The sequence below is a fragment of the Hylobates moloch genome, unplaced genomic scaffold (genome assembly GCF_009828535.3).
Source record: "Hylobates moloch isolate HMO894 unplaced genomic scaffold, HMol_V3 SCAFFOLD_11, whole genome shotgun sequence".
Lineage (NCBI taxonomy): Eukaryota > Metazoa > Chordata > Mammalia > Primates > Hylobatidae > Hylobates > Hylobates moloch.
Window position 1 is genome coordinate 94,756,829 of NW_026652286.1, and position 20,519 is coordinate 94,777,347.

The window sequence follows — 20,519 nt, forward strand, 5'->3', positions numbered from 1 at the left end:
CAGGTTATCTTTTCCATTTCAGCTCCAGGCCTCTAGAACTCCACAATGAGGGGCAAGATAGTCCATCCCCCGCAGGTGAAAAAATAAATACCTAAGAAATTTGGCATACTAAAAATACTAACACCCTTTACTAATGCTAGTATCACCTGTATGGAAGCGTGAACCCAGTGTCATTTGCCAACACCCTCCTAGAAAGTTGTGTTTCAGACGTTTTAAATTTTAGAAAGGTAATGTATTTCATGTATTGAATATTATGTCACCCCTGGTGGGGTTTATGGCAGCAAAGGTAGTGATAATTCTGCGGCACAGCTAAGTTGCATAAATGAAGTTAAAAACAACTTCATTAAAGATAAGAAATACAAAGTTAGCCTCAGGTTTATTTAGTTTGGGTTTTGTGATTAAATAAATTATTTATCATTTTGATTTTTAGAGCTTTTACATAGTCGTGAATTGAAGAAGGATGATTGTGGACCTCTTGTAATAGAATTCCCATTTATTGAGCACTTGCTTTGTGTCAAGCACTGCACTGAGCCTGACTACTCTACAGGAATTATTTTACATTTTCTCTCCAGTATCATAGGTAGACATATAAACATAATTTTCCAGGTGAGGAAACTGAGTTTCAATTGAAAACATATCCAAGGCCACACAACTAGCATGCACAAAAGCAAAGATTTGAACCCCTAGGCAATTTGATTAATTTTGTCTCCCTCCAGAATTACTGTTCCCAACCACTATATCACATTGCTTGCCTATGTAAGGGATCATCTACCTCTGACTGTACATAACATGATATAAAGGAACAAGTCAGGTCTAGAAGTTAGGAGGCAAGGGGGTTAGCACAGATTCTACTCTCTTGTAGTTTGACCTCTTCAAACTTCTGTATTCACATATATAAGTGGGGATAGCAATGCCTAAATCATGGGGTAGTTTTAATAAGGATCAAAGTATAAATTCACTGTGGAAACATCTTGTGATTGCACTATAAAATGCCAAATAAGATGATATGATGATGGTGGTAGTGATGGTGATATAAGCCATTATTATTGCTTGTGCTACAGAAAACTCTTAGGGCTATAAGTAATTGCTTCCTTGGCAAAGAGCTGGATGGATACTTCATCTTCCTTGAGCAGCTTTGCACTTGAGCACCAAGGAAGATCTGGGGCATTTAGATGATAGAGGAAAATGAGCCAATTTGCAGAAGCTGCGATACACCATTTGAACTTAGGAAGCAAGAGCTGTCAGTTCTGCATGGTAATTGCTTCTCTGAAGATTCTATTTCCATGTTCAAATAAATAATTATCCTCTCTCTTTCTCTCTCTCTCTCTCTCTCTCTCACACACACACACACACACACACACACACACACACACACACACACACCACACACACACACACACACACACACACACACACACACACACACACACTCACCAGGAAGAACAGACTTTGAAGACTTCAAAGTTGAGTGATTATGATCTTTGGAAATAAAGTCACTACCTCTGGGAGAAAGTTGTTGACAACTCTTGGTCAATGTGGCTTTTCCTCAAAATGTCTGGTTTCTGATTTCTCATTAACACTGCCACATGGTCCTTCTCACTGGTCTCTTTGTTTGGGCCAGTAAGGGGCATCTGAAGAATAAGAAGGATAAGAAATGGATCTGCAGTGGGTATGGCTGATGGCACAGAATACAAGACAGAGGCTTTACTGCAGAGTGTAAGGCTCTGTAGAAAGAGAGGCAGTGTGATCTCATGAATACAGAATATGAGGCTGAACTTAACTTCTCTGACTTCAGGTCAAACTGGAAAGATAGGCAAAAAGCAGAGGCTAATTGAGGTAGGGCTATTAGTAGACTGAAGTCAGTGTTGGGAGATTGTAGATCATACTAAAAGGTACAGGCAATCTAAAAATATAAGCAGTGGATGGTGTCCAGGGTGGGAACTTAGCACAAAGAGGAGTAAAAGGCACAACAGATCTATTGATGGGAAACAGTATCCCTGGGTCTTGCACAGAAAGCAAGGCCATGCTGCCCCAAATACAGATTTGTGAATGCTAAGCAAAGCATGGTGTTTGTTTGATCTAGTTTTGTGACTTAGCTCTGCCACTTAACTAGTTGTGCAACATTGGATAATTTACTCACCTAACCACATTTCAATACGGTCATCTAAAATATGCAGATAGTATTTCCTATATAATAGGGTTATTGTGAGATATATAACACATTTGAAGATGTGCCTAGAACATGATACATACTTCATAAATGTGGATGACGATAAAGAACTGTTATCCTAATCTCTAAAATCTGTGAAAGGGGATGTCTGCCCTAGCTATCATCCCCACTGAGGGTATGGTAGAATAGGGTGGTTAGAGGATGACTCTCAGAGATAGGCATAGTTCATTGGGATGTGGCCTATGTTCGTGCATTGGCAGTGCTCTACTAAATCCAGAACTGATTAATTATTTTACATCTGAAGATGGTTTGGCTGGTTCAGTTGTTGGAAATGAGCACAACATAAACCCACACAATGCATGGAGAATCCTCTCAAAACCACATGAGAGAAGGATGCAGTTGAGTTTTCACTATTTTCCTCCTCACTGCCCAGAGCCTTTAATCTAAGAGAATGGCAAGACATAAATGACATTCAAACATCCATTAATTTGTCTTTGGCCCATATTTGGGTGACCACATGTCAGATCAACACTTATCCCACCCCACTTTTCCCCACAGAATGTTCTGTTTAAGAGAATTATGAGTCTTGGCTCTGGGGAAGTGCTTTGAGATGAGAAAGGCTATGCTCCCATCTCAACCAAGCACTTTGTTAGATAAAAAGTAGAGAAAACACTTAGGGGCAGAAAGGACACGAGCCTGGGTGTGTCCAACATTTAGTGTGACCTACAGCGAGTCAGGCATTGAGGTATCTTTGTATGCATGACCCTGGTTTCTTCCATGCAGCAAAAACCTGCTTCTTCTCCTTGAGTTCTCTGATATGGACTGCCTGTTCTGTTATTTACTTGCTGTGTAATCTTAGTTAAGCTCCTTTATTTCCATCCAAGTTTTTAGTTTCCTTATCAATAATATGGGATATTGATAAACACCTCATCATTTTTATTTATTTTGATAAGGATTAAATGAAACATATTAAATAAAGCAACTAGTATGGTGACTGGCACGAGATACACACTTCATATATGATAGCTGCCAGCAATCTGCTATTGGCGACAGGAGCAGCAATAGTGGTGGTGGTGGTAGAAGAAACAGTACTGGTGGTAATGGTAGTACGATTAGTGGAAAGAGGTTTGGAAACCAAATAAAGCTCTTTGCTTTTTTAAACAGGATGGTAGACAAATAGATCTGTACTTAGGAAACTAAATTATTGTTATACAGATGACATTTCCTCAATAATTTCCTTTTATTCCTCTTTAGCATTTAATACAGTTCTATTTGAAAACTGGAAACTATTCCAGCTGCTTCAAGAGGAGTAAAATAAAAGAAACTGTGAGTTTCACTGGACTAGAGCCTAAAGTCTGAACAGTAAATGTTAGACTTGAGCAGCGTGATGGTAGCAGGAGCCCAAAGAGAAAATAAAATTACATCTCCCTGTTATTGCTTGAACAATTGTTTCCCCTAAAAAGATAGGTTGAATTCCTCACATTCAGTACCTGAGAATGTGATCTTATTTGAAAATAGGGTCTTTGCAAACATAATCAAGCTAAGCTAAGGTTATTAAGGCATAATATAATCAAGCTAAGCTAAGGTTATTAAGCCATTATGACTGGTGAGAAGAGGAGAGACCCAGAGACAGCAAGAGAAAATGTGATGTGATGAAGGAGACTGTGGTTGGTGGTGTGGGCTGCTGTAAACCAAGGAGTGCCTGGGGCTACCAGAACCTAGGATAGACAAGGAAGAACCTCCCCTACAGGATTCAAAAAGAGCATGGCCCTTGGGAACTGCGCTAACCTCCAAAGCTGTGCGAGAATGTTTCTCTTGTTTTAAGCCATCCATTGATGGTATTTGGCTACCCTAGGAAACTAATCCACTTTCTAGTGGGGACTCTCCCACCTCAAACTCTTCGGAACTCCCCAAAGACTACAGGATAGAACTTCTACTCCTAAGCATGGTGAGAACAAGCATCTTCACTATCCAGCCATGCCTACTGCTGTCGTTTCAGCTCTCAGTCTCCCTGCCTCTGTCTAGTTGGGACACTAGGCTGTTTAAGATCCTCATGCCTTTGTTCAGGCAGTATCTCAAGCCTGCGTACATGGTGAATACCAATTTATCCTTCATTACGTGTCTGGTGCCAACTAGTTTTGAACATTTCCTAAACTTATCTGTCCCCAGTGGTACTGGCCATCTCCTACTTGGTTCCAAATGTTGAATATTTCTATCACAGCATCTGAAAATTTTAATGCAATTTTTGTCCCTTCCTATGAAATTCTTTGAAGTCAGGGACTATGTCTTACTGACATTTATATTCCTGCACAAATAATTTTCATAACTAATGCTTTATGAATGAATGAGGAATAGCAGGGATAAGTGAATATTTGGATGAATAAATGAATGAATAGAAAGTAAAGACACAAATAAAAAAAAAAAAATCCTAAAATACCCTGAAGAGAAACTGGTACAGTTAGTCTCCCCATACACTCCTTACTCCAGCTCTTCACTGCTCAGAACTTGGAAGTTTCTGGGTATAAGAATTCCTGTTTTCTACTTCTCAGTGCTCACAGTTTTAATGTGAATTAAGGTTTTTCTGACTCTGAAACACGCAAAGAAGTGTATTCCCCTGCCACCCTTGAGTTCTCCCTAGACTGCTCAATCCATGGTTTTAACAAAACAAACAAAAACAATTTGGCTGGGCGTGGTGGCTCACGCCTGTAATCCCAGCACTTTGGGAGGCCGAGGTGGGCGGATCACGAGGTCAGGAGATCAAGACCATCCTGGATAACACAGTGAAACCCCGTCTCTACTAAAAATACAGAAAGAAATTAGCTGGGCGTGGTGGCGGGCGCCTGTAGTACCAGCTACTGCGGAGGCTGACGCAGGAGAATGGCGTGAACCCGGGAGGCGGAGCTTGCAGTGAGCCGAGATTGCGCCGCTGCACTCCAGCCTGGGCGACAGAGCGAGACTCTGTCTCAAAAAACAAACAAACAAAGAAACAAACAACAACAACAACAACAACAACAAAACCAATTCAGCAAGAGCTTCTCAAGATTTTTATGTATCTTGTTCTTTCTATCTTGGAATCAGTTGCTGGTATGGGGAAATAGGTTATGATTTGGGTTTTAGTCCTACTGATTCTGAGAGGCTAGGAGGACATCCACGTGAGAATGTTAAGAAGACAAATAGGATTATGGCACAAGTGCTCAGATGAGAGGCCAGAATAGAGGGTGCAGTTTTGGGAGCCATCTGAAGCAGTGGTGGTACAAGCACAAGAAAGCATGAGGCTGATGAGGGGAAATGAGGGAAGGCAGAGGGAGTAAGATCAGGGCCAAGGTAGGACCTCGGGGAATATGGGAGAAAACACAGCAAACAGGAAAAAAGTCATAAACAAAGGAGTAGAAGCCTTTGTCCTAGAAGTCAGAAGGAAGAGGTTCTTAAGAAGAGAAGCATTAGCAATGCCCACACAAAGAAAGCAGTAGGATGAAGACTGGAAAGAGGCCGTTGGATTCTGCAGTTTAGTTAAGAGATTGTAGAGGAAGTTGTTATTTGGCATCAATACATGAGTGCATGTGATAGAAAAGTGAAGGAAAAAAATGTAGACCCCTTTTAAAGTTGTCTTTCTTATGAAATAAAGGAGAAGAAATAGGATATTTGCATGGACCAGAAAAAGAGAAACCTGAGCTGAGGAAGAGCAGACAGGGAGGGACTCAGCTATGAAAAAGGGGAGATGGGTAATGCAATAGGGTCCTAAAGACTGTGGAGGGGGATCAATAGCACAGCAAGAGGAAGGAGAGGACAGTCTCTGTAAAGAAGCAAGAAGAAGAAAAAAAAGGATGAAGATATGGATATCCTTCTAATCCATGGATAATCAGTCCCATTATTCCAGCAACATTTTAAATGTACTAATTTTACTTACATTTAAAATTTACTAATTAGTGGCAGAGCTCAGCTACAGTCTTTTGGAAAAGGGGAGCTTCCTTGCATAGTCCCAAATTTAAATCAATTATTATGGAAAGGAAATAGTTACAAAATTATTAAAGCTATTGTTCGAAAATATCAAACTGGCATTTTTGTTCATCAATTCAGATTTAAAATTTAATTTCATGGTACAATGAACCCATACATAGTTATATCTATTAAGGTCACCCACTCCCAGTCCATCAGCTTACTCTGGGCACTGATGACTATAAAACTCTTTAGGAGATAAGAATCACCGTTTCCTACTTCTCAGTGCTTACAGTTTTAATGTGAGTTAAGGTTTTTCTGACTCTGAAATACCCAATGAAGTTTATTCCCCTGTCACCCTTGAGCTCTCCCTAGACTGCTCAACCCAGAGTTTTAACATAACAAACAGAAAAAATTGGATGAGCTTCTCAAAGTTTGGAGGCAAGGAGAGGTCAATAAGAAAACTTTCAATGGATTCTTTCATTATTTCAAAAGAAGACACATGCACTTTGTTTGAATTACTTGCCTAGTTTCTCATTTCCTTTTTAAATCATCAATTTCTTCTTTTTGATACTGAAAACGTGAAGGCCAGAATCCATTCAGCTTTTATGGTATTTCTTATTATTTTAATAATGTGTGGTTAATAAATTAATTTTTTTTTATCTTGCACGCAGTAGGAGTCTAGAATTTTCCTTTAGGGCAACATGGCAATTAGAAGGTTAGATTTGAATTGATCTGATAATATATTCACATCCAAGGTTAAATGAACATAGACACACACAAACACACATACAATATTACCTATATATGTATGTGTGCATGTATATATATATACTCTTACATATATAAAATATATATTTGTGTATGTACATATGTGTGTATATATACATACATATGTATACACACATACACATACATGGTGTGTATAAAGATAGATAAGCAGAGAGCATTTATATGTGAAAAGTTATGAAAAAACTGCCTGGTCTTTCCCATGCCTCCCCCCAGAAACTATGCCTTCGGTTCGATTATCTAAAATTCAGCACTTTCAGAGACTTAAATTGGGTTAGCAACAAGGTCTAGAGATGTAGGGGGAAAATAAATCCTGGAAAAATTACAAAAGCATAATGAACATGGAACACAGCTGACCTATGAAGCTGTGGACGACTCACTGCCTCCCCAATCTAGACTATCTCCACATTGTCTGAATACTCTGGATAATTGGCGGTCTCTCTTCTCTTTCTGCTTTCATTTCAGCAACAGAATTTTTTAATTACTAATTTGAAAAAATGCCAACTCTGATATATTTTATTACACATGAAACTTGAATCCCTACTTCCCCAACCTAGAATATATATTTTCTCACTATAGATATAGTAAGGATATAGTAAATATCTACATAGTATAGATACAATAAAGATATGGTAATGACTATTAAATGTCACTCAGCCCTGAATGGATTTAACCATTTATTCAACCAGTGAACAGTGATTGAAGGTCTCTTATCTGGCATTGAGACAGAAACAAAGACAAAGGAAGGCCTGTTTACTGCCCTCAAATAGGACAAAATCTATTGGAGGAGATTACTCTGAATATAAATAATTACACCATGAGATAAATGTGAGTGGAAATATGTGTACAGCCACATGGAAACACTGGAGATGAAGCATGTAATTGCACGGGGACCACAGAGCCTTCCAGCAGAATCTCGAAGGCACCTGGGTGGACTGAGGGGATCAAGGCATCCAGTGAGTGAGGATGGCATTTGCAAAGGAACCGAAACAGGTCACGTTTGGGGAATTGCATGTGGTTTGGTGTCGAGGGAGAGAGATTAAAATAAGTGAGGGTGAGGGAGAAAAAGCTAGTTATGACATGCCAAAAATGTTTAATGTTTTCCTAATACGAAAGCAAGTAGGATTTCAAAATGACTTTTCTTATCAGCTAGAAGTAAGATAGAAACATTGAAGTTGTCTGGTTGCGAAGAAAAGGACTGTCAGTGGAAAGTGTCGGGGCCTGGGAGAAATGTTGGACTCACTGGCTTTGAATCTTTCATTTTCTTGAAAGAAATATATCTCGTTCTGAAGGCCAGACACTGTGGTTTAATTTGGTAGATTGCATTGTGGTGATGATAATGCAGGCTGTATTTGGAAGACGTTTTTATTGAGTCCAACAGAGAGAAGAAGTCTGAGCTGAGACCTCACCGCACTGCAAAAGGATGAACACATTTTCTTCCTTTGAGGCACAGACTACAGGCAGTTTCCCTATTTGGGAAGGAAAATATGATTTCAAGTGCTTAAAGCATCAAGTGATTCTTTCAAACTGTATTTTGATGAAGTAAGTATGAATAAATGAGAAACGTGTGGATTTCATTTTCCTGATGATCCCTACAGATTTAAAAATAAGGAGCAAGGAGCTTGAGGCAAATCATGCTTTGGACTTAATCCAAACACGAATGTTTGAGAAATCATTTGGAATTTTCATGAATCTGCATGGAAATCCAGTTATGCATCTTTCCATCATGTGCTTTGTGAATTTTACTCAGAATCCAGCTTTGTGTGAACACAGAGTCATCTGTGGAGAAATAGTCCAAACAGGCTTGAGGAAACTTAGTGACTATGTTGGGTACACAGTGACCTCATGTGCGTCAATAAAAATATCAGCTCCTGGCTGGGCACGGTGGCTCACGCCAGTAATCCCAGTACTTTGGGAGGCCGAGGCGGGTGGATCATGAGGTCAGGAGATCGAGACCATCCTGGCTAACACGGTGAAACCCCGTTTCTATTAAAAACACAAAAACAAAATTAGCCGGGTGTGGTGGCGGGTGCCTGTAGTCCCAGCTACTGGGGAGGCTGAGGCAAGAGAATGGCATGAACCCAGGAGGCGGAGCTTGCAGTGAGCTGAGATCATGCCACTGCACTCCAGCCTGGGCGACAGAGCAAGGCTCCGTCTCAAAAAAAAAAAAAAAAAAAAAAAAAAGTCAGCTCCTGAGACAAGCTCCCACAGACCATCTGAAGCAGGGGTGTCCCATCTTTTGGCTTCCCTGGGCCACATTGGAAGAATTGTCCTGGGCCACACATAAAATATACTAACACTGATAGCTGATGAGCTTTAACAAATGCCAAAAAAAAATCTCATGATATTTTAAGAAATGTTATGGATTTGTGTTTGGCTGCATTCAAAGCTGTCCATGGGTGGCGGGTTGGACATGCTTGATCTAAAGAGTTCCCTTCTGTTCCTCCGCTTAACATACAAACATACCCATTGCACTAACAGATTTCACTAGGTTATGCTGCAATAACAAGCAGTCCCTACATCTTAGTGGCTTATAGCAATGAAGGGTTTTTTTCTCATTCTTGTCACACTCTTAAGGGCTGTGGGGAGGCTGAGGTCTCCTCCATGTAGGTAGGAAGCAGGTAGAAAAGGCAACCCCTTTCTGGGACACTCCACTTATGAGGCAGAAGGAAAAAGGTGCTGGCAAAACCGCATAGTGGTTCTTCAAACTTTTGTCTAGACGACGAGGCATAGATAACTTCCACTCTTGGTTCACTGGTCAAGGCAAGTCATATGTCCAAGCTTGATCACACTGAGATAAGACTACGCTTCCCACAGGGAGGGGCAGCAGGGAGCTACCTTAGAGGGAATGAGACAGCAAATATTTTGAACAAATAATATAATCTACTGTATCTCTTATCTTTCAGCATTATTAAATTTTGAAACTGGGTTTTCTTGTTTACTATCTGCTCCCCTCAAATTGCAAGCTGCATAAGGGAAAAGATCATATCTTATATTTGTCACGTAGTAGGTGCAGGTATTTACGACATACTCAATAGATATTTGCTGGATAAATAAATGAAGTTTCTGCTTTTCCTTCTGAAAGTGGAACATGTTGATATCTGTTCTTTATAGGAATGACAAGAAGATCAAATGAGAAAATCAACCTTCCTTCCTTATTCTTAGGGCATAAGATTGCAGAAATTTTTTAGGACAAATCATGTGACTGCTTTCCAGACAGATGAGAAAAAGTTTGCACTCCAGAAAGGATACTGTTGCATGCAGTTCTCAGATTTTCTTCCCATTTCCAGCCTTTTCCCTACTGCCCGCAGCATCAGTGAGCCTTATTGGCAGCAGGGATTGGTCTGTTCCTGTGTTTTTTCTCTGGGTGAACTTGTTCCAGGGAAATACAGGGGGACTTATCAAGGCTCTGGGCTTCTCTATTAACAGGATAAGGATAGTGTTTCCCTGAAGTCTTTAGATACCCAGGCCCCTGACAATAACCCATCTGTGTTACTTAGAACTACCTCTCTGGGATCCTCCTCCGGTTCAAGTGGCTTGAGAACCCTGTTAGAACATCGGACTGGTTGCTGGAGACTCGAGAGTTTCGTTTTGTTTTAACAAACGTTTTCAGATAGGAGATCAAAGAGCAACTCATATTGTTTTCTCAAATTTCCCAGGGAAACACATATACTGTGGATTAGCCTTGAAAACAGGGAGTTGACAAAGATCCACAGTATAATAATCATGCTACTTTTTCCCTGCCTGGAGCTTTAAAATGATATTCATCATTAATCAATCATCTTATTTGTCACTGAGTTAATTCAACACAATTAATAATTTGGAAGCTCAATATGCCTGTTATACTTCTGGACACTATCATTACAATTACACATTTTTGTCTTGATGTTTTTTTTTTCTTGCCCGATACAGATCCACATACTTCTGTCTGTAGTTCCCAAGTACAGAGTCTAGAGTTTATTCTTAACCAATTAGCCTATTCGGGAGTCCTCATTGCATTGGAAGTTCTTTGGGAACCTGGACATTTAGTTCCAACCCCACTCCTGCTGCCTTGATGATCCCCCAGGGAACTTCTGTCTTAGGAGCACAGATTGCTTTTCTTTGAATGTCACTGAGCATTATCTCCCCCCACCCCAGATTATGGATTAGGATAGAAAAATCCATTCAGGGACTGTGGATGTGCCAAGATCCCACAGCTTCTGCTTTGACTTTACTAGGACCCTGAACAACCTGGAGGAGAATGAGTTATGCTTTAATGGCAGTGGCCATGACATTCAGCTTTCTTGTTCTTTTCCCAACAATAGCAAAGAGCAATGTCCGGCTGCTGCCTGCCTGGGCAGATTGCACTACAGGAAGACAGCTCAGATGTGGGGAACAGAGGGCGTGAGTGAATGCCACTTCCTTTGTGCCTTTAACGCTCCAAGTTGGAGAGACATTTTCAGAAATTACTCAGTGTTTTCCCCTCATCCCTTAAATGAATTCCTTCAAGCCCCCTTTTAACCTTCTTCTCCTTCTACCCAAGATCTCTGGACGGCTTTAGGATTCAATTTGTCCCTGTATTTGGGTAACTTCAAAAGTTCAGCCCACATTTCCCTCCTATTTCCAGGCTTCTATGTCTGAGACTTAATGGACATCTTCACCTGAAGGTCCTGTACCTACTTCAAACAGAACATGCCCAAAAGGACAGCACTTATTGTTCTACTCAAACCTGCTTTTATTCCTCTGTGCCCTTTCCTAGATAACTGAGTGCTACCTCTTCCCTTACCTTGGGCTAGTTTCCTCTCAATGGCCACCCTCTAGTTCAGCAACTCTCACTTTTTTGCCTGTCTCTTCTGACCACAAGCTCTTTGGAAACAGTTGTATTAACCATCTTCATGGCCCTCAATGATGGAGCCTAGAAAGTATAAGGCAGTACATGTTTGTATAAAAATTACTGAATAAAGTGAGTATTATCATAACTCATATGTAATCAAGCCTGGCATGGTCAATGTGAGCAGAGTGGAGAAGCCCAGGAAGGGTCTGGACATGGGTCTAGACCAGTTAATTGTAGAGAATGGGGATCAAAAGAAGGTGCAGTCCAGCAGCTAGGACACAAAATGTGGAGAGTGTGGTGACAACAGGCCTCATTTCAGGCAAGTAGAGGGTGCCAGGGTGAGGTCTTATGTGACAGTGCAGTAGATAGAGTCTAGGGAGGAAACATTTAAGACCCAAGCACAGACAGTACCAGGAATACACCCTGGAAAGCAGCAAGAGCTGGGCAGGTCCCCTGGGATCCCATAGAAAGGACTGGAAAAAGCAAGGTCAAGGGAATGAGTTATTTTCTAAGCCAGGAGGTAAGCACATAGTTCTCGCCTCAGGTATCCTGATGGGGGCTTAAGGGGAGCGCTCCTCCCACTGTGGATGTCCAGTGTGCCCTTGCTCAGACCTGGGACCCAAGGGCTGGCTGGGCTGTCAATAGGGAAACTTGTGGCTGAGGGCCAGGATATGGTACTGGGTCTGCTAAAGTTCCTCCTACACTGGTCAGCCTTATCCTAGAGCCAAAAAGGGATTAGACGCTGAGTGGGCAGTAAGGACCCTGGCTGTAAGAAGAGATGCTGCTGCAAATTAGATGGGCCTAACACATTTTAAAAGTTTGTATTGGTCCTATTTAAAGCATTAGTCAGGTCAGGCATGATGGCTCATGCCTGTAATCCCAGCACTTTGGGAGGCCGAGGTGGGTGGATCACTTGAGGTCAGGAGTTCAAAATCAGCCTGGCAAACATGGTGAAACCCTGTCTATACTAAAAATACAAAAATTAGCCGGGTGTGGTGGCGGGCGCCTGTAATCCCAGCTACTCGGAGAGGCTGAGGCAGGAGAATTGCTTGAACCTGGGAGGTGGAGGTTGCAGTGAGCTGAGATTTCACCACTGCATTCCAGCCTCGGTGACAAAGTAAGACTCCGTCTCAAAAAATAAATAAATAAATAAATAAATAAATAGCATTAGTCAGCTTTATTAACATCTAAGTATGAAAATATCTTCTAGAAACTAGGTGGAGGGTATACGGAGACTCTCTGCACTATCTTTGCAACTTTTCTATAAGTGTAAAATTATTCCAAAATAAAATCCTGATTTAAAAATATTTATTAAAAATAATCCTTTATTTGTGATCTAACTCCTAACTGGATTTAGAATATTGAATTTTAGTATGTGGGAGCCTTCCATTGAAAAGAAATCTAACGGGTGATACCTAATTCCTTACTGGTATCAGACGATGCCAACCTGGCTAGGTGTGGTGTAGATCACAGAGAGACATTTACTCGGTAGATAATTTCCGTAGCCACAGAGGCTGTCCTGGAGTCCTTTCCATGGAGCACATTCAGGAAAAGGCAGTGCTTCTTACTCTAGTTCTTACACTCTGACCCTAGTACCAGGGTGAGATGAGAGATGAAGATGTGCTCTGAAAAGAAGGAAAGTGTGGAGAGAATGGGAGCCTGTGGCATTGCAGTCCCGTGAAATTGAAGTCAACACTTCCTTTGCTGCTTCTTCTACTTTCAAATGCATCAGCCCCTGCTTGTCCTTAGATGACCTTGTTTCTTGGAGCTGCCGGTTGACAAGTAAGGTTGCCAACGGAAGCCAGTTGCTCTCTTCTGATGCTGGAAGTTACAACCTGTCATCTTTTGTTGCTGCAGAGCAGAGAACATAGCCAAGCCGGCAGGGACAGTCTGTTGTATGAGTCCGGATCTCATTGCAATGATGCAATTTATTTACACATATCAAGGAAGAGCCATAAATCCTTACCACTGCTACTCTGTTTCAGTCTCCCAGTGGTCAGGAAAAAGTATAACAGGGTTGGAGAGGAGATGGAAGGGCCCTAAGACGGTGATAATTTTTCCCTAGGTCTAAACCTGGTGTGGAGATGTGGATGCAATGGTCGTAATGCAGGCATATTTATTAACCTGCATATCTAATAGCATTCTTAATATGGCACCCTGACCTGTATGAGAACCAAAGCTCCCAAATATATTTGCAAGTAAGAGGAGGGAAGTCAATTGACTGAGATTTCAGACAACCTTAGAGAGAGATGGAGAGAAGTACAGCAAGTTCAATAGCTAGAGAGAGAGAGCATGAAAGAGAAGACTCAACAAAATCGAGTACAAATTAAAAATCCCTCTTGAGTGTTATTTTATCAGTGCTGGAGTGAATGGTGGACAAATAATCAGTGAGCTCAGCAAGAAAACCTGAATTATTTCTAACCAGACCAACCTGCATCTGGAAGGGAAACTATGCAGCTACCAAGAATCTTAGTGTACATTTGTTTAGGCAGCCCCTAAATTATTTACTTCTTATCTTCTCCTTCTGGGGGCTTCCCTTTGATTGGGCAATGTCCGGAAGTTCCAGGCTGGGAGGCTTCTCAGGTAGAATCAGCTGAAGAGAGGGGCTGGAGACCCGCCAGGGCCGGAAGATGCATCATCATTCAGGGCAGCCCTGGGGGAGTTGCTGACTCAAGAGGAAGGTCTTATTTACAGAAAACAGGCATTCAGTGGATCTAGGGTACCAAGTCATTAGAGAAGGACCAATGAAAACAAGATTCTCTGAAGACAGAGGACAGAGTATCAGGACAGAAGTGAGGGCTCAAAGAAAATACCTGATTCCCAGAGAAAATGTGGAATTGTAAGAAGTTTCCTAGCTCAAGAGAAGTGACCAAGATCAAGTTCAAACATCCCTGTGTGCACCTTGTATGATCCTGGGTAAAACCGCTGGGCCAGTTTCCTCATATATAAAAGGAAAACCTGCCCTAACAATCTTACAGGTGTGTCATGAGAATCAATTGCAGTGACACATATATAAAAATTGTGATTGCAATATGGACCAGATAAGACACCTTTGACCTTGAACAGGACTGATTTTATCTATTTCCCCCACCTTCCCCCATCCTCGCCTCATCGGTTGTGAGACTAAGTGCATTTTTAATTGTATTTTTATTAGTTATATGCAAATATCTTATTTCCTCTTTTTAATTTGCTTATATTACAGACAGGCAGTATTTTTGATGACTAGACTGTTGGCCTATTATATTTACAGTGAAATCCCTATTGATATGTTTCCATTGATTTCTTTCCCCACATCCATCACCATTGCTTTAAAATACCTACAGATTGGCCAAAACTCTCTGCTTGACAGCTCTCTCCACCCATAAGTCATTTCTTTCAGTATTTGGAAACAGTCAATGAAGGATTATCTATATATCTACATATCTTTTGTGTTTACATATACATACACAGTACCTGCCTCCATGGAATACAAAGCCTTCTGGAAATATTGCACAATTAATTCTCTTGGCTGAACTTTAAACAGCGAAACACAAATGGACATTTCCCCCATTTAATGGAGTAAAACAGAGGCCCAGCGACTCATAGAATGAATATTATAACTGATTAGAGTCTATTTTTCTCAAAACCCAAGCCTTTTATACCCTGTAACATAGTCTTTCTCACTGACTTCATCTACTCTTCATTTGACTCTTATGGAAAGCCACAACCTCTGTTTGGCCTAAAAGGACAGTTTACATTGGTTTGGGGGGATTGAGAGAGATAACACAAGGGCCTAACTTTACTACATGTCTACCCAGAATGCCTCTGGCTAACACCTTCCCAGCTGGCTTGTTTTCCTGGTAAATCGAAGCTATGCTGGCCACGCTCAGACTCTATCTTCACCTCATCCTGAAATAGCTGTGACTCCACCAGTTGCTGTAGAAGGAATTAAGTATTTGGCTATTCTGTCATATACCTTCAAGGCATAACACATGAATCTTAAGGTGCTAGGTCAGAAGAATAGATTTTAAGAGCTCAGGGGAAGAGAAATGTGCCTGCAACCTGCTTTCAGCCCAAGAGTCAGAGGTAGATGATTGGATGTCATTAAAAGAGAATTCCTAAGCCTGGGGACATAATTAACAGAACTGTGGCCACCTGCTGTCAGGTGCTGGCATTGGGGGTAATTAGTAAATCGGGTACCTGAGGACCATAGGGCTAAGATGGAAAAGAAACAGAAAAAGAGCATTCAAAGAAGCAGACTAAAATCCCAGAAAAGATCTTGGGAGTTTAGAATAGCAGTCCAGAAAAAAAAAAAAATCAATTGGTTCCTTTATGAGTGGCTGATGCAACAACAACCCTGGCCTGGTGAAGTATCACTGGACCTATGTGCCCAGGGTCGGAGGCTGACCTAATCAACGTCCAAAGCCAGCGTCATTGTGCTACAGGGTCTACCCTTAGCATCTGCAAATAAAGAAAAGGGGAGCAATCGATATGGGACATGACGAAGGCCCAGGAAAGCCAAAAGGAGTTGGCAGGTCACGGGAGGAGAGAGGCAAGAGAAACAAAAAAGCCCTGGAGATGTCAGCCTCAGATTTCTCAAGCAACACAAAGGATGTTGGATTTCAATGCACACTGCTTGGCTCTGTTCACAGTATAAAAGAGAACAAGGTGGTCAGTGTTAAAGGAGAGAGGAAAAAATGGCTGACGACAGTCTTGGAGCTGAATTAAAAAACATCAAATTAAAGGCGTGTGTATTGAACTGAGGAGCTGAGTGGGGGTGCTCGCCCCATAACTCTACAATTACCAGGGCCGGTACCTAGGCTCCCAGGCAGCATATCAGCCAATGAGAGGGGTCAGGGAGCCCAAGAATGCTCTAAACCACTTCTTCCCACAGAGTCTTTCCCATTTGAACGTTACATCCTTTTACTTACTGCTTTGATTTTCACAAGCATGCAAACGTTCCTGAGGAGACATAACCTTCATGTGAGTTTCAATACTTTTCCCCAGAGCATGTTTGACAGTAGAAGTTACTAGGAGAGATTTACGTCCCCCATGTTTCACCTTTAACCTTTTTTTTTTTTTTTTTTTTTTGAGATGGAGTCTCTCTGTGTCCCACAGGCTGGAGTACAGTGGTGCAATCTTGGCTCACTGCAACCTCTGCTTTCTGGGTTCAAGCAATTCTCCTGCTTCAGCCTCTCAAGTTGCTGGGATTACAGGCACACACCACCATACCCACCTAATTTTTCTGTATTTTTTATAGAGACAAGGTTTCACCATGTTGGCCAGGCTGGTCTCACACTCCTGACCTCAAGTGATCCACCCGCCTTGGCCTCCAAAAGTGCTGGGATTACAGGCGTGAGCCACCATGCCTGGCCCAACTTTAACCTTTTTAAAGACACTGGTCAGCTTCCCAATGTTGCTGGCCTGCTCGTCACAGTAGACAACATGAACGGTGCTCACTACAGTTGTGCAAAATAGTGATCCTGCACCCATCTGCTCTAAGCTAGTTTTTCCTTGAGATTCCGATCTACCTCAGTTTTCAGCACTTGTGGCTCCTAATTCTTTAGGTTCACTGTTGTGACTACTTGTTTAATTTCTGATCTTCCTAGCCTCGGACTATATACAGACTCTGTAGATCTCTTGTCTCTTAACTCCCAGCTTCTAGGACCCCCTGGATCTTCCCTACTCCTGCTGTGCCCATATTTGATGTCTCCTGCCTCCTTCAGACTTGGCTTGCAACTGTTTTTTTGTGAGCAATCATTACTCATGGTCTTGGTGTGATCTGGATACATGAGGAAGGTGGTAAGGGGACCAGGAAGGAAGAAAAGGAAGAAGAGGAGTGAAACACTTAAGCGTAAACTACTCTCTGAACAAGACCTGCACCATTAGAAAGCATTCTTTCTGCAGCTGCCAATGAGATAGTTTGTTGGGTAATTTTTAATGCACTATATACCCAGATATTTGTTTCTAAGGACGTCAAAACCAAAGCAATTACAGCTATTCTGAAACAACACATTCAGAGAAAAAAATGTATGTACAGGGAAGAGAGAGTGATTCCCATGGATTGTCATAATATTTGGATCTTTCAATAGTTGAGACTCTACCCTGAGTGGACCTGATTCTATTTCTAGTTTTGTTATTAACAAAAGTACACAGCCTTATCTAACTCAAATATGTTTTCTCACACTGAAATTGAAAAAATTATCCTTGATAATTTATTACAGATCTAGCAAAGAAAGCTATAGGTACCAGTAAAAGAATAAAGGGCTGGGAGTTGTCTATCTAAGTGCTATGGTTCTGCCACTCAACTGTGGCCTCTATGTCAAGATACTTAAGTTCAATTTTCTGCAAAACTGAACCTAATATCTCTTCCAGCTCTCAAATGCTAAAGTCCTAAGAATCTAAGTGAATACAGATAAAAGACTATTAGAAAAATTAAAATATTGAAGAAGTTTTGCTTTAACTAATTGTTCAGATTAGTTTTAATCTTTCATAATAGGTCTTTCTATTTGAGATTATATATTTTGGAAATGCAGATTTCTTGGTTAGGTGATGGGACTCTAGAACGCCCACATCTCAAGGTAGACAATGAGAACACTACAAGATAATTCCTCATTGTACTATATGGAGAATCTATTTTATAATTTTGTTTAGAAAGTTTAATATATTCTGTTTTAAATATGATTTTTCAAAATTAGAATCTTTATTTTAACATGGCTATATAACTCAGCATCTTTTTTTCTTTCTTAGATTTCAAACAAAGCAAAAACATTCTAAAACTCAATTTTAAATGAAACTAGAATTAAGATATAATATGCATATTGAAAAAATATGTAAGAGCTTCCAACAACTGCTGAGATTGCAGTGAAGCTATGAAGAGAAGTGTAGAAGAATGCCCAACAGTGGCAGATCTCAAAAATAGTAGCAATATACTTCTTGAAGGGGTGGGACCCACTTCATTCTTTGCCAAAATGAGGTCAGCAAATTGGATGGGTAGCATTGGTGGTTGAAGCCAATATGATTAAAATCAACAAACAAACAAAAACCAAGAAAGTCTTGACTATATAAAAAATAAAACAAGCAACCATATATTTTGGAAGCAGCCTATATTTGTATCAGTTAGAAGGCTACTCTATCCCCTCTCTCCCTCTATAAGAACCTCCTGCAAAGAGCAGGTCCAGGAGAATCCGAGAATAATATTAGGGTAATTGGAAAAGCATTGAAAGAATGGTGCTATAATAAAAAGAGGAAAACATCAAAAGTTATAAAGAAAACATAAGTCTATTTATTAAAAAACAAACTATATAAATGGAGATATGTGCCATGTTTGTGGATTGGAAGTTTCAAATTTGTTCATCTCCCCATATTGAGCTGTAGATTGAACACAATCCCAATAAAAATCCTAGCAGGATCTTTTGTAGAAATCAGCAAGCTAATTCTAAAATTAATATGAAAATGCAAAGAACCAAGACTAGCCATATTGATCTCAAAAATAAAGAAAAAGGTTATAAGATGATACTATTTGATTTAAGGCTTACCATGGAGCTAGAGTAATCAGGACAGGCATAATAATACATATAGAAGCCAATGTGACACAATAGAGTCCAGAAAGAGACGCACACATATGCAATCAATGATTATTGCCTATGGTACTAAGGCCATTCAATGGGGAAAAAAAACCTCTTTTTAACAAATAGTATTGTTACAATAGGGTAAACATTTGCAAAATAAAATAAGAAAGAAACTGGAATACTACCTATACACAAAACAAATTTGATATGGATTATATTTCTAAGCAATAACAATAACAGCAAAAAGCACAACTTACCAACAGACCAAAAAAAAAAACCCAGAAAATGCTGCAATAGAACAGCTGAAGGGGGTAACCATGAATTAAAAGAGATAAAATAACTTTTAAAAGTTGCCTCTGAAAGGTATACCCCAAGGCAGAATCACAAGAACCCAGAGAAGAGATGTAAAAAAACAGGACAGGGTGGAACATGAGCTTAGCTAACTTAACAATATAGTAAAGGGGAAATTTTCATTGCAGAAAAAAAAATCAAAGTTTAAGAAGCCCAATGGTAAATAGACACTACAGAAAATATAGGGTAGATTATATAACCTAAAAGTGAAACATGAACAAAAATAGAGTAATTAAATACCACAAGTAAACTTAGACAGAAGAATAGAATTTCGAAAGATAAAAGCTGACAGTGAGTTAGAAAACAGGAAAACAGAAAAACAAATTAATGCACAAAAAGTTGGTAATTTGAAAGAAATCAATATAACAGATTAACTACAAATGTGTTTCCAATTCTACTTAGCTGTTGCGAAGAGTGGTAAAAGAAGAACATCTTGCAAGTTAGCGTATGCAGTTAAACATTAACTTTCAAATTATTTTTTAAGCAAACTCCAGACAAATTCTGTATTACAGAACAATGAACCCATGTCATTTTTAGTATTTTTTCAAAAATCCTAAACAAAATATTTATAAATAGAAACTGGTAGAAAAAATAATGCATAGTGACCAAGTGCAGTTTATTGAAGGAAGGTAACATTTGTTCAATATTAGGAAATTTTTTGACATATTTTATCATATTAATAGATTTAAGGAGAATGAAATCATATAAGCATGTTCATAGATGCTAAAAAAAATAGTTTGACAAAATACAGCAGAAAAACTGAGAATCATCCCCTCACATTGCACCATGAACTGGCACCAAGTAACACAGAATAGCAGTTTATCACCAGAAATGAGGTAAAAGCATGGAAAGAAGCCTACGCTATGACACACACACACACAGGGATAGCTGAAACCTACGTGTGGAATTG